We start from the raw sequence: 15,252 nt of genomic DNA, 5'->3' as shown, positions 1-15,252 counted from the left end.
CACCCAAGCGACTGGATTGATGAAATTTTATTTAAATTGAAGGGGAAGTTCCTTACATTCAGGCACATCATTTGGCCAATTTTCTTAAATATTATTTTTTCCTAAATAATGCTGGTTTCTTTTTTCTTTTTTCTCTTTTTCTTCTTAACGAAGGGGAGAAATCCACTAAAAACAGTAATGCTTTGTGAGTCATTTTTTTTTTTTTGTAAATTTCGTTTATCATAGTTTTTTTTAGGCATTTATAGAGTTATTTTATGTTTTCTTTGTATTGTTTGGGACAATCATGGTTTTAACGAGGGAGCAAACGCGAATTTCTAGTTTCATCGAGGCTAATCAGGTCACAAACAATTTAGAAGAGGATGTACAAAATTTAGGGAATTTAGAACGGGATACGGAAAATACTGGGGACAGGAGTATGGAGTCTGAATCTGAAAGGGGGGAAGCTGCCCCGATTACATTAAATGACCTCGCAAGAATGATGATGGATTTCAAGCAGGAAATGAGAGAATTACGGAGAGAATTTAGAGAAGGGATGGAGGAACAGGCGCGTCGGTTCGAAAAGTCGCAATCTGAAATGGAAAGAAATCTGACCCGTAGGATAGATAATGTGGCAAAAGGTAGCGCAGGGACACGGAAAATTGTGGATCAGCTTGTCGTAAGAACCAGTACTTTAGAAGAAACTGTAGGAAATATAAGCGAGGGATTGGCGGCTGTTTCTGGGTGCGAACCGGAGGTATGTAGGCAAAATGCGGCCGAAATAAGGCAGTCTGTAGCAGAGCTTCAGGAAAATGTAGCAGAGGAAGTTCGACAAAATGTTGCGCAGCAGATTAATGGGGTTTTGCAGCGTCATGAAAGTCGACTAAAAAATGATTTAAGGGAAGAAATAGAAGCATTAAACGCCCGCTTGAACGAAGTCCAGGGTTCAGGAGAGGCGAGCGAACAGTTGCTCGCGCTATCTCCTGCGGCGAGCAGCGATAGTAGTACAACCCCAAGTAATGTGTACTTGCACAGGGACATGCGCTTACCAAGCTTTTCTGGTTCGGAGAATGAAGTGAGAGCCAGCTCTTATCTCATGGAGCTGGAAACTTACATAAACCTGGCTCGAATCCCGGCTGAACAGCAGGTAGGCGTGGCGAGCTTGTCATTAAAAGGGGCCGCACTCAGCTGGTTCAACGTTAACAGAAAGCAATGCAGAGATTTTGCCACCTTCAAGGAGCTGTTTGCGTCGTATTTCATATCTGAAGAAAAATTATTGCGCCTGAAAGCTGAGATTTTTACGAACCGCTATGTTGCCGGGGGCGGGAAGACTTATTGTGAGTACTACATGGAACTCATCGAAAGGAATGCCATCCTTCCCGAACCCCTGAGTGAAAAGGCCTAGGTTCGATTGGGGATAAAGCAACTTCCCCCGTTTGTGCAGAGGAGTTTCCTTGGGTTGACCATCGACACCAGCAGTCAGTTACTCGGGTTACTGAAAGAACTTCAGGAAACAATGAACTGCGGTGTTTCGAGTCAGTCATCCCCACGTCATCGTCCTAGACCCATAAATTTTATGGAGGCGAACCCAGGCTCAGGCAACTCCGAAAGGGGAGCTCGGTCACGGGGCAATTACAGCAACGGACGCAGGAGAGAATTTGACAACCCTCGCAACCAACCTTCTCGGGGGAGGGAAGGTTTTCAGCGAGGAAGACGGAGCCCAAACCGACAAGTAGGTTGGACGTTTGGCAACGATGGAGAAGGCGGGGGATGGAGTGCCCGAGGGGAAGGATCACCCCCAAATTTCCCTAACATAAACGCCATGACTTTTGAAAGTCAGAGTGGGAGGGGGCCTCCCCCTCCTGACAACGAAGCATGACAAGGGGAGAGCACGTTGAGCGGGGGCTTTGCGAGTCAGGTTGAGAGTTGTTTACGTCAACCCGAAGAAAGTGAGCCTCAGGATAGCCAAAGGGATGCCGACTCGTGCGAGACTGCTGAAAAAAATGTATGCTCGGTTTTAAAGGAATTTGTAGAGGAACCCCAGACCTCGAAAAAAGAGACCCCAATATCGTTGCCTGAAATTAATGTGATTATAGAAGGAAAGTATTATGAGGCAGTCGTGGATACAGGGGCTACACATTCATGCGTTAGCGAGAGTTTGTGGCTGGAGTTATTGAAAATTAACCCACGGTTGCCCTGCCTCACCGTAGGCGGATTGAAAGTTGTTTCGGCATTCGGGACTAAAGCTTCAAAAGTAATCACACAGACGTATTTAAATATGAATTTTGGAGGGACTGGAATAGATGTAAACTGCTTAGTGATAAGAAATTTAGTAAAGCCGATTTTGTTGGGCACTGATTTCATGGAGGATAACCATGCAATCATGAATTATGAGCAGCATTTTTTAAAATTAAGAACTGAGAAGGGGTACACAGAAATAGAATTTTCAACATTTAATGAGCCAGCGGCGTGTCAGGAGTTGCACAATTTCCGAATAGTTTACTCTTGTATGGAGCCTATTTGTCGTTGTGGGGACGAAGTTATGTCAACCATGGGTCCTGTGGGTCCGAATACAGGAAACGTGTGCGGGGCTGAAGGATGTAGCTGCCGGCACGAGAAGGAGCCTGCGTTTTTAGTAGAGGGAGATCAATTTTGTGAAGAAAATCACTCGGTGGTTAGGGAGAAAGGAGGACGAGAATCTGTCGAGAATGTAATGGAGGGAGATGTACACAATGTGAATGTAATTTCAAATGAAGCTTTATACGAGAGGGACTCCGTGAATAAAGATCAGCCGCCAGATTCGTTTAGAAGGTTTGAGAGAGGGACCAATGAATCACAGAGCCACGCGATAGAAGAAACTAGGGCTACCAACACCCAAATTTACGAGAGCGTAGAAAGGGCACAAGGGTTAAGTCCTGAACAAAAGGGAAAATTAAGAGAGCTGCTTTTCGAATATCGCGAGATATTTGATAACAAACCAGGGTTGGTCCGTGGATACGAGCATGAAATCGACGTAATAGATGATAAAGCTTTCACTCAGAAAGTGTATCCCATTCCTTACCAGTACCGGGAGGATGTAAGCAAACAAATTAAGCAGTGGTTACAGTGGGGGATTATCAAAAGAGCAAAGGCACGATTCGTGAATCCACTTGTTTGCGTGAGAAAACCGGGAGGAAAATCAGTCAGAGTTTGTCTCGATTCCAGGGGTACCAACTTGAGAATACAGCCAGAATACGACTCCCCCCCTTCCATAGTAGAAGTGCTTCAGAGATTTGAAGGAAAGAAATATATTTCTTGCCTTGACCTATCGCAATTTTTTCTCCAAATCGGCCTTAAAGAAGAACACCAGCAATATGTGGGTTTTATGTACGAGGGCATTGTGTACACATTTCAGAGACTCTGCTTTGGGTTGAAGACAGCGTTAGCGAGCGCTATAAGGTGTTTGCGGCAAGTGTTGGATGATGAAACTTGTCATTTCATGGCGGCCTACTGTGACGATATTTCTCTTGCCGATGATGATTTTTCGGACCATTTGCAGCATTTGCAAGTCATTTTTTCCAAACTGAAAGAAGCAGGGTTAACGCTAAAATTAGAAAAGTGCCAGTTTGCGAGGCAGGAAGCTTCGTTGTTGGGATGCAAGGTGTCGTCCGACGGGATAAGGAAGGACCCAGAGAAACTACAGACCGTCAATGATTTTCCCAGGCCAAAGAACGCAAAGCAACTGAAGTCGTTCTTAGCCCACTTGCAGTTTTACAGGATTTTCCAGGTGAATCATTCAGAGCTCACGGTGCCCCTTCTCGAACTCCTTCGCAAGGGAGCGGCGTACGTCTGGTTGCCTAAGCACCAGGAAGCATTCGAGAAGATAAAACGTGCGTATTTGCAGGATGTGATAATCCGTAGCCCTCTCCCTGGAAAGACGCTGTATCTGGAGACAGACGCTTCCGACAAAGCTATCAGTAGTCTGCTGTACCAGTTAGAAGATGGAGGGGATCCTCGGCTGATTGCATGCCACAGCCGCGTCCTCAGCGACTGCGAATCGAGGTACACAATAACGGAGAAGGAGTTATTAGCTATTATTTATGGCATACAGAAAAACACCGTGTATTTACTGGGAAGAAAGTTCACTGTCAGAACGGATCACAAGGCGCTACAATTCTTATTCACATGCAGGTTAACAAACCCACGAATAGCGAGATGGATATTGTTCCTACAGTCGTTCGATTTTGATGTCCGGTACATCAAGGGTGAAGAAAACATGGCGGACTTCTTTTCGCGTTACCCTAGCGGCACAAGGAGCGCTACCGTTTACGAAATAAAGGAGCCGCAGGAGGTGATAGCGAACATACACTTCAAGCCATCGCCTGAATTGGTAGAATTCATGCGAGAGTTGCCAAATCGTCAACAAGAGGACCCTGAACTTGGGAGAATAAGAAATGAGATATTGGAATCGGGAGATGGAAAAAGGGCGAGAAAGCTCGATGATTATGCCGTGAAGGATAGAATATTGTGCAAAAGAGAGCGAGGAATCTTTAAAGTGTGCGTTCCGAAGCAAGTTGCCAAAGAGCTAATCGCATTTTATCACGGTCGGGGCCATTTCGGACAAAAGAAGACACACTGGGCTGTTGCTGAACACTTCACGTGGAAAAAGATGAAGGATCAAATTAAAAGGTTTGTCAACGAGTGCGACCTCTGCTTGAGGACAAAGCACCTTAATTACGAAGTGAAGGGAGCGATGCATCCCGTGATCGCCGACAAACCGGGAGCGGTGATCTCGGTGGACCTGTACGGGCCGTTGCCAAAGGCTAGGTACGGCTTGGAATATTGCCTCGTTATGTGCTGCTTGTTTAGCAAATACATCGCGATATACCCTCTGAGAAAGGCCACCACCAAGGCCGTTTTGGGAAAAGTGAACGAATTTTTGATAATGTGTCCCAACGTGAGAACTATTCTCACAGACAAGGGCAGTCAGTTCACCTCGAGACTGTGGAAAGAAGAGCTTCAGTCGAGAGACATCGAGGCACGCTTTATAAGCGCTAAGCATCCTCAGTCGAACCCCGTCGAGCGATGCATGAGAGAGATCTCACGCTTGTTTAGGCTGTGTATAGATGGGAGCCACAAGAAATGGCCGGAACACATCCCGGATATGGTAAAGTGTTTAAATCTGGCGGTTCACACCTCCACAGGCTTCGCTCCAGTGGAATTGTTTTTCAACAGGAAACCGGACGACGAGATCAAGAAACTTTTTAAATTGCCCTCATTGAATGATGACCCACGCTATGAATGGAAGCTGCTGAGAGCAAAGGAAAACGTAGAAAGAGCGGCCGAGAACCGAAAAAAGCAATATGACAAGGCAAGGCTCACCTATTTCGAGGCAGGAGATATTGTTTTAAGAAAGTCATTTGCGTTCTCGGACGTGCAAAAGGGAATTTGCAAGAAATTTGTGCACCTTTACGTGGGCCCATTCCAAATAAAGAAACGGGTGGCACCAAATGCATATTTGTTGTGGGACTTTCAATGTAACAAAGAGGCTGGAGTGTATAATACATCGAACCTGCGACCTTATGCATCGGCAAAGGGACAAGGACAACCTGCTGTTCCGAATACAAAGGGACCCTCGAGAGCGTGAACCCAAGTGGTTGGGGAAGAAAAGGCTCTGGCCTGCAGAAAGGAGGGGGAAAAAGGTCGAAGCTAAAACCCCTCCCCTTTTTCCTTGCACCCTGTCGGGCGAGGTTTACCAGGCAGGGGCATAAGAATCAATGGAGAAAAGGGAGGCTGTAAATAATAGGAGTAAACATATTTTAGGAATGCAATTATATAATATTTTTTTGGGGTCATTTTAAGAGTGATTATTGCTATTGTGAATGCTTTTAGTGGATTTGTTTATTTTTTTTATTTTTTATTTTTTTGCGTAGCCGGGGGGAAAGAAGGGGCATTACCCCATTTTAGCCTTTATTTTAAGTTTAAGAAAATAGGTTCAGATAATTATGATACTATTTTCATATTCGTTATCCTAATTATCTGAGGGGGGAGATGTAGTGCCACCCTAAATTTATTATTTTTTAAATTTTTTTATTATATAATTTTGGCTTTTCGTTTTTATTTTATCAGTTAGTTTACCAGTTTTTTCTCAAAGTCGCACCCAGTCCCTTGCTTGGCATGGCGAAAGGGAGAACCGGGCTCTTTAGGCAAGTTACACTGGCTAGGGTGTCCTTTCTTTTTTCTTATTTTTTTTTTCTTAGTTTTTTCTTCCCTTTTGGTATTTGTGTGTTTGTGTGTGTGTGTGTTAGAGCCACTGTACAAGGCTAAAACCGGCAACATTGGAAGAACACAGGGGAAGTTTGGGCGTCTTTGGGGAAAGAAAGGACACAAGGATATAGAGTGCGAGGAGTGAGGAGGTGTATTTTGGAAGTGTGGCTAAACTTGGCGTATGTGCATACTGCGATGCAAGGAGACACGTTACTAAAGTAGGTGAAGTGTGATTGTTGAGCAACTGACAACACCGTGCAGCTGAAGGAGCGGTGTTTTGTTCCCGTGTAATTTGAACTACTCCCGCGTGTTAGTCACAGCATGTCGCCGGAGCATCGGCCACCAAAGTAGGTAAAGTGCGATTTGTGACAGTCCACACTACAGTGCAGCAAGGAGAGCTGTGTTTTAATTTTGTGTAAATGGAACTACTTCCGTGTGGTTACTGAACAATACGTGAAACAGATCACACCATGTGACTGGACGTCAGCCAGCCTGACCTGAAGCCGTGAACAGTCCTCTTTTATCCCCTTCAACAACGAACCACAACCATCCTCCATCAATCTAAAATAGGAGCAGTGTGTGTAAGGAAGTGCATCGCATAAGTGACAATAAAAGGTAAGGGATCCCAACAAACATTTACTTATGGCCATAAGATACATAAAGGTTATTTTGTTACTTGTGTTTGTATTTGTATGAGCTATGCCGGGTTAATATACATATTTTCTTAAGATCAATAATAATCTTCCGAACAAATTTCATGCTATTTAAATATTGCCCCACCACAGTGTATACCTTATATAAATGTAGGCTGTAGAAAGGAAATCTTAAAAAAAAACTACTAGGGGCACACATTGCAAAATGATGAATGGGTACTAAAAAAAGTACATGTAACCCCCACCTTCATTCGAAAATAAAAAACAATTTGATTTGACTACTAAGCCAGAGATCCTGGGTTCGAATCTTGGCTTGGCCATGGTGTGTGTCCCTTCATCAATTTTATCGTATCATCTTTGCGATTAGCCAAAAAATGGCGGAAAAAGGGAATTAAAATAAATCAAATCAAGCAATCAATCAATGATTTGATTTCATTTTTGTTACTTAGCGGCGCTTTCTGTCACATTTGGTTAATTCCGAAGATGATACGATAAAATTAATGAAGGGACAAACAAAACAAAACACCCATGTCCAGGTCGGGGTTCGAACCCGGAACTCCTGGTGTCGTAGCGTGCTGTGATAACCACTCCCCCACGGTTGGTTGATTTGTTGTTTTAAGTCCACTTTATGCACAGAAACAAAACAGGTAACAAAACACACTTTTTTGTAGTTTCTTCAATAATATTAATTTGGCTTTTTTGAGTTCTGAGATACATTTTTCGCACCGAGGGACGAGAAGCGCGTGAAAAAAAGTGTTGCATATGAACTCTGGCTTTAACAAGACAATAAATATTGTGATTTGAAAATAATTAGAAATGTGAGATTGATTGATCTATCTCTGCTAGACTAGCTACACCTTAGTGCACGTCACTGGAACTATAACGAACATAAGGTTGGATTTCTTGAAGTGGTTTGAAGCTTTTGTACAATTGATTATGTTTATGTAGTGGAATCTCAAAGTTAATAGCTACGTCGCCACCTTGTAACGAGGGGTCCTGGGTTTGGTACCTGGTGGAGGCACAGAGGGGTTCCTATTCCACTTTAAACTCTATGTCCAGTCCCGATTAGCCCATCTGTGCATAAAGTGGACTTTGAAAAGGTTTATAGTCGTAGAAGAAACCTTGTATATGAAAGTGATCACTGTTGTGAAATGGATATTGAAATAATGCATTATGTATCCATGATGATACATACATAAAACTAAAAATACACTTGTCCCTCATTAAATGAATGTCAATCTTTTGAACTCATAGTCGTATCTTGGCGGGGACAAGACGACACTCCCCCCAAATTTTCAGGTTTATTGCTTTTGTTAATCTTCTGGGATCCAAGGAGCAAAGTACTAAAGAGTAATATTTGTGATTTCACAAATGTAACAGTTATTTAGCAAATAATCCTCGATGTTGTTTTATGCCATTGAAAACTTTTCGAGTTTGCCCCACCTTCACAAAGTTAAACCTTAAGTTTGATTCTGACCCACCAAAATTAGGTTTTAAGTTACGCCTATATTTGAACTGGTTACATTACATGCTTTGCACCCTAATGAAAACGCTGGAATCAACTCCAACCCCCCCCTTCCCTTAAAACTGAAAGATTGCAATTTATAATGAACGAAATAACATCATGCTTATGTTCGCTTAAAAATTACTGACGCTGGAAAGATCCCTAATAAGACAATATACACATATATACACATTTCTTTTAGGGTGTTTATTCGTAGCAGTGGCACAAATAAGGCTTTACTTTCAAAGTTTAGTCATTGTGATACTGTGCAAAACGTCAAATGTGAAGTGAACCAACTCACCTTTCAAATATACTGCTGTGAATGCTGGCAGCGAACAGGGCCTGGCAACAGTTGCGCCTTGGCTATATGGAAACGATGGCGCGTTCCTATTGGCTGCAGCGTTGATAATCTGCGTTAAGTAACAGGAAAGCCTGGACAACTACGAGCTATTTGTTTTCAAGGGCACAAATGAAACGATCATTTGGCAAGACATACAAGAACATCTGGTGTGACACGAGTTATGATGCCTTTTAATTAAAAAAATCAACGGTCTAATGTAATCCTGGTGAACGTGAGGCTGAGTAAGAATATTTCATCGCGTACTTTGTCGTTGAATGCTGGCAATGTTTTGACATGTTGAGTACCCAATCCAATAATGCTTCAGAGTTTTTATGAGGAACTGACATCCTGTCATCTTTCACAGAGCGAACAGTTGATGTAGCATTCATATTGAGTATTGATCCTATGTTGTGTCGATATTACTAGAATGTGTATACTTAATCTCTAGGGTCAATGAAATTTGTAGATGCTTAATGTTGAATGTTTGTTTAATTTTGTTGCCCTTGATTTCATTTATCCTTACAACTTTCTGCAGTTTGTTTTTTTAAAGCTATTAATTAATTTTTATTCTTTGTTATTTTCCCCTTGCTTCCTTGCCACCATGTTTAATTCTCTTTGTTATTTTTTATTCCTCTCTTAATCTTTTTAGTTAAATTATTCCTTGTTCTCTTATGCTCTTTCGCGTTTGATTATATTTTTTGTTTGTTCCTTTTTATGCGACTATTTTAACTTTTCTGTTATCTCTCGTTCCTTTTCACGTTCAGTTATCTTTATTTCTTGTTCTCCTCTGATTCTTGTTTAATTAATATGATATTCTTTGTTCTCTTATTCATCCATGACGGGAGTAGTTAGTGCTTTACGACGCCAGGTCAGGGGTAACTAGTCCGAATCCAGGCCTGGGATTGGTTATTTACGAGTCCCTTTATCAATTTGATCATGTAATCACCGATTAGCCAAAGGTGACAAAAAAGCGAAGTAAAATAAACTAAATCGATCAGCCAAAACCTTCTTCCATGATTACTTTTCACTAGAAATTAACTAATTTCCTTCTCTGTATTATGTAGACTAACGAGGGTCTGGCGTCTGGATTCGCAGCCAGTATAACCTTCCGTGGGCTCGTGGTGTGTGTTGTTTTGTGTGTTTGTGACTGCCCTTTCATCAAATTCATCTCGTTTCATCAACTTATCGTTTCAAGTATCTGAGAGGGAAAAGTACGACGTTAAGGAATCAAAGAGTACAGAAACAACCTAATTCTTAAATGCGAACCATTAGAAATACAATACATTTCATTACGTGGCTCGAATCTGTGCATATGCATAGGAATTGAACAAATTGCATAAATAGAAATTAGACCTATTTTGGGACACAATGTGAATTTGCTCAATTTCATCCTGTGTGGTATTCAAAGCCACGTTTCGGCTATCTTGTGACATTAAGTCAGATATTCAAGTGAAAAGTACTCAAGAGATAAGAAGTTAAGGGAAAGGCATTCCGGATCGAATAGACTTTAACTGTGTATTTAGCATTGGCAGCGATTGGGTTATGATCACTGGTTTGATTTATCAAGTATATACATTAATTTATTTCTTTTATATTTATTCTTTATCTTCTTATAGTAGATTCTATTGTTTTTCATATTTCCAATCTGCTTTGTTTTTATTTATAAAGTTATTCACATGTATTATGTTAATTCTTAATCTTGCCCGCCTGGTGCTGCCATCTCTATTCCTCTTTGGTAAACTATTTAAGTCCTATTGGGTACGTAACACCAACTATCAGAAATTAACAATAAAAAAATGCATTTCTGTTCATTTTGTAACCGAAGCGACACGACCAACTGCACGTGTCGCCTGTGGCTCGCGTGTCACTCGAACTGGGTCGTTTTACCAATACATACATAGTGTCGTTTCGGTGTGTTGTTCGCGCTTCTGAGGTGAATATTTTGCTTTGGGGAGAATTTACACCGAAGCGACAGGCGACACGTGTCGCTTGGGAACGAGTCAATCAACAGCAACGTTTCTCACCGTAGCGACATGACAGGTTGCACAAGCCTACGTTCGGTCGGTGAAATCCTCAAGCGACACGAGTCGCCTGTCGCTTTGGTGTGAATTCTCCTTTAGACTGAAGAGGCCCATGTCGCTTGTCGCTTGCCACTCCGGTGTGAATTCTCAGGGGATCGCGCGGTACATGCCGCTTGGGAACGAGCCAATCAACAGCAACGTTTCACAACATAGAGGCGTGACAGGTCGCACTAGCCTGACTTCGATTGGTGAAATCCTTAAGCTACACATGCAATTCGGTGTAAAAATCTCCCTAAACGCAAGCATTCACCGTGCATGTGCTACAAACAGACCGAGGCGATACGATAAACGCTATTGGGAAAACGGACCAGCCTGAGTGACACATGCAGCTTGCTGTGTCGCTTCGGTTCGAAAAGTTGCATTGATTTCTGAGGGTTCGGTCTGAATAGAAAAATTTCATACCGAAACAACAAGCGATACGTGCCGCTTTGACGAATTCACCAATGCAGCCTTGTGCGATCTGACTTGCCGCTAAGGCAGGTGTAAAAGTTGGCTGGCTCGTTCCGACGCGACATGAGTCGCGTGTACATTCGATCTGAAAACTTCATTATTTGACCCGACAAGCTACACAGGCCCCTTCAGTCAGATGCAAAAAAATTAACCGTAGATGCGCCACCAACAAACTGAGGCGATACGATCGACTGTATTATGAAAACGGCTCAGTCCGAGCGACACGTGCAGCTTGGCGTGTCGCTTCGGTTCGGAAGGTCTCATTTATTTCTGATGGTTGTTTTTCAATCGACACGTCTCCCTTTTTCCATGTCTGAAGTCTCTTTGTTCGTTCAATGAATTTATATTCCACAAAGTTCTCAACACACATAAACATTTGCAATAGTTATTTTTAGGAAACTTGCGAACGATTTTTGCTATTCAGATGTGTCACAATTTTGAATTTAAAATTTTATACGTACCGTTAATAATAATACCACTAATAAAATGACAACAGAAATGCGTGTATAATGAACGTAAATGTGTTGTAAGCATGTTTATCTGGGGATCTCTAAATTCCTTCTTTTTTTAAAAACATTTCTTGCCACTTCTATTGTTGCATCCGAAAGCTGCGTACAGAGGCATAGCTTCTTATTTATTATCTACTCGCAGTGTCACTGGGATGTACAGATGGTAAGTATGCACTATAAACGAAGATTCCACGCTCATATCCCCACTTCCAGCACTGTATCAGCTGTAACTGTGGAACATCCCAAGATGGCGGTTTTACCTCACCCCCTTCCCCTCACGGCTTCATTCGTCTCGCCCAGAAAACAAGCTTAGGCTCTCTCTACACCTTCTATACTCTAAGTCCTTACTACTTGTTAGGGAAAGGGCATCTGCTTTTCAATTTCTTGCTTCGTAATTTCCTTATCCTGCCATCCATCAATAAGATGAACTATCCGTTGCGCTAAAGGCAAGAAGAATAAATTATAAAACAACCGATGATATGCAAGACAATTAGGAAATTATGCAGAAATATGTCTTATTACGAGAAAATTGAAGAAATATGTTGCAAAAGCACGAAATTTTTAAATATGTCAAAATATGCCTTATCAAGATCGTATATTTCGACTGACTGTCATCAGATATTTTAATATATCACCCCAGTATTCGATCCGATGCCAAATAAAGGCCCTAAAAAAATTAATTTCTACTCTTACGGCGGCCGATCCTAGTGCTGCAAGGGAAGTGGGGAGCGGGAAAGCGACCAATCCAGCGCGATAAGAAACTCAGCAGCCAGAAGAACGAGGTTCACGTAGTACATTTTCCCACCGCGTCGTGTCTCTCGGCGCCACTGCTGTTGTCTGGTTGGTCTGCGGCGAATTCCCCGCTCCTCACTTTCCTTGCCAGAACTAGGACCGGCCGCCGTAAGAGGGGGAAAGACCTATAGTAATGACCAATTTTCAGATTAATTTATTTGATTATGCATTTTGTGCAAAATGGATACTTAATCATTGTGAGGGGTGGTAGGACCCGTTAAAACATTCAATATGCCGATGTCCTTACACCCCATTATAGGCTAGAAGGTTTAGGATGGCACAGTTCGCGCCAAATAGTATATTTCCGTCTGTTAGCAGAGTTTCCCGGGCATCACGTGTGTCTTTTCATCCAATGGTAGATGCCAAGGTATCTTTATTAGGTAGGCCATTCCCGAGGTTCCGAGATTTTTCCCCACGATTCTGTGAGCGCTAAGACGTCATTAAGAGGACAGAATGGAACTTACTTCGTTAGCGTATACGGAAGCTTCAGATAAATGGGTCGATTATTTACTTATACACATCTTTTCAATGCCGGTAGAATGAGAACAAATCACTCTGTTTGTGCTCTTGCCACGTGCAATAATAATAGAAGAAAATCGCCTGGAATAAAGTGATCATCGCTTCCCAAAAAACAAGTTGCTGTAGCAGGATTGATTCAATTTGTTCCTCCAAAGTGATATTCCAGGTTATTCAGGAAAAAAGCTTGCACAACAGTTTTCAACTCTTGTTTAGACTTGACGCCTGCTTTATGGACTCGCCTCTTCAAAATTGCCTATAAATGCTCAATGGGACTACAGCTTACAGGGACAAGATATCACGCATAATAATGATAAAAATGTCTGAAAAATAAACTATGGAATAAGTGTATTCTTCTATCGCGTATTTGATCTCTTGTTGTCAAACTAAATTAACAGCTTTGGTGTATAATATCAAAAGATGCATGAAAACACAGCGTTTCATGGGCCTTCTGCTACATTCTACGCATAGCTTTCTTCCGCTCGTGTCCTCTTGGTGACGTCACAAGCTCTAGCCAATAACGTGCAAGTCGCGGAGTGGCCCCCTCTGGGTAGAAGCCTTGGAGGCAGCACGTGCTTTGTTCTGCACATATCAGGGGTCGCCGTTTCCCTCGCGTGGGGAATCTGGGTCCTTTGTTGCCGCATTGTCATAAACGTGAATGTTCTGCTTGCTGAGATCGCCACGTTTGCTCGTTTGCGCAGAAAACAGTGGCAACAATGCCATGCAGACGACAGACAAGGTTTTGGCGGGAGGCATGCCAGGTTAAACCTTCTGCCCTATAAGCTCGAGACGAACAGTGGAAATTATAATATGTTTGAAACAGAATAACAGCATAAATTATGTTTTTGCAAATAATCTCTCTCTCTCTCTCTCTCGCTCTCTTTCTCTCTAGTCCTGGGACGGATTTCACTTTTTGAACACCTGATACCATAGCAACAAACAAGGTCGCCTTGCAAACAAGGGGTTCCTGGTTCAAGTATGTTGCACGGGGTCAACGAATTTAGTATTAAGGTGTGTTTTATACAGCGTATATTGATGCACCTGTAGATTGAATTGTATCTTCTGCAAATATGTTGTATGAAGAATCAAACTGCCGGAGTACTAATTGATGTGAGTGTACAACGGATCATTGATTGATTTGATTTGATTTGCTTTATTTTACTTCGTTTTGTGCCACTTTTGACTAATTTGCGAAGATTGGGATGACTGATGATATGATGAAATTGATGAATGGACATTTTATTACTCATTTCGGACAAACACAAACATCCAAGTCCTAACCGGGTTTCGAACCCGGGACCCCTGGCGTCGTAGCGCGATATGCTAACCACTCCGGCACGGGGCCGTCTGTACAACGGTTCAGATCTTGTTTTAAGCTGTAAGTCACGTCTCGATTAGCCTATCTGACAATTAGAGAACTAATATATACAGGGTGATTTCGAACTCCCATTACAAACTTAGGGGGGTGAATCTAGAAGGAAAAACAAGCCGAAAGTGCCATGTGGCAAAATTACGAAAACGGCACCGTGTGGCTGCCAGAGCCGTGAGAAAATCGGTTCACACCTCTTTCAAAGAGCAATAACGTCTGAATCACGAAAGATACGAAGATCGGCTCTGGCGGAAGTGGAGGAAGTCGTATCCAAACAATATCAGGGCGTTGAAATTGCGGCGCTTTTCGTAATGCGCAAGGGGAATCCCCAAAGGAAATGGGGAATCCCCACTGCATGTGAGCGGAAACTCGCGCGAAATGGAGAAAGACGACGAGGGAACATGCTGTCACAGGACGGTCGAAAAGTGACACATGGAGGGAGTCCCCAGAGGAGCGCATGAAGTGCGACAAATGGAACATGCTTGGACAGTGACTGTCGCGCATCCCAGACGGTACGCAAAACGGAGTGATGGATGTACACGTGCATGCTACGTGGAACGCAACGTGCAATTACAATTGCGATATGAACCACTACGTGCCCCCTCGCACCGGGAATTCGTTGAACCCGGGACCTCGGGAGTACAAGGTCAGCCGGAAGTCGGCTCTCTGAGGAGCAGCACCAAATACGTATCCACGTGCCCCACGAATGCTGGGACACGTTCGTATTGTTCTGTACTACATTACTGCAGAGCGTGTAGAGGTATCCCATGCGAGTCCGACGTTAGTCATTAACGTTCTCACGTGAAGGACATGGAA

General features: G+C 42.7%; 1 protein-coding gene and 1 long non-coding RNA gene across 3 annotated transcripts in view; one reads left to right on the top strand and one right to left on the bottom strand.

The window, feature by feature from the left end:
• The window catches only part of LOC145996127 (15-hydroxyprostaglandin dehydrogenase [NAD(+)]-like), a 44,753-nt gene extending 35,949 nt beyond the window's left edge, over nt 1–8,804 (bottom strand). Inside the window, exon 1 of the mRNA XM_083132434.1 lies at nt 8,681–8,804. The gene's annotated coding sequence lies outside the window, so the exon portion shown is untranslated. The remainder of the gene's footprint in view (nt 1–8,680) is intronic.
• Nucleotides 1–15,252, top strand: part of LOC145996129 (uncharacterized) — a 98,951-nt gene that overhangs the window by 50,758 nt on the left and 32,941 nt on the right. The window lies entirely within an intron of this gene.

This window comes from Lepisma saccharinum, chromosome 12 (genome assembly GCF_977018435.1).
Source record: "Lepisma saccharinum chromosome 12, izLepSacc3.1, whole genome shotgun sequence".
Lineage (NCBI taxonomy): Eukaryota > Metazoa > Arthropoda > Insecta > Zygentoma > Lepismatidae > Lepisma > Lepisma saccharinum.
Note: the sequence above shows the minus strand (reverse complement) of the source record. Positions and strands in the feature narration are given on the sequence as shown.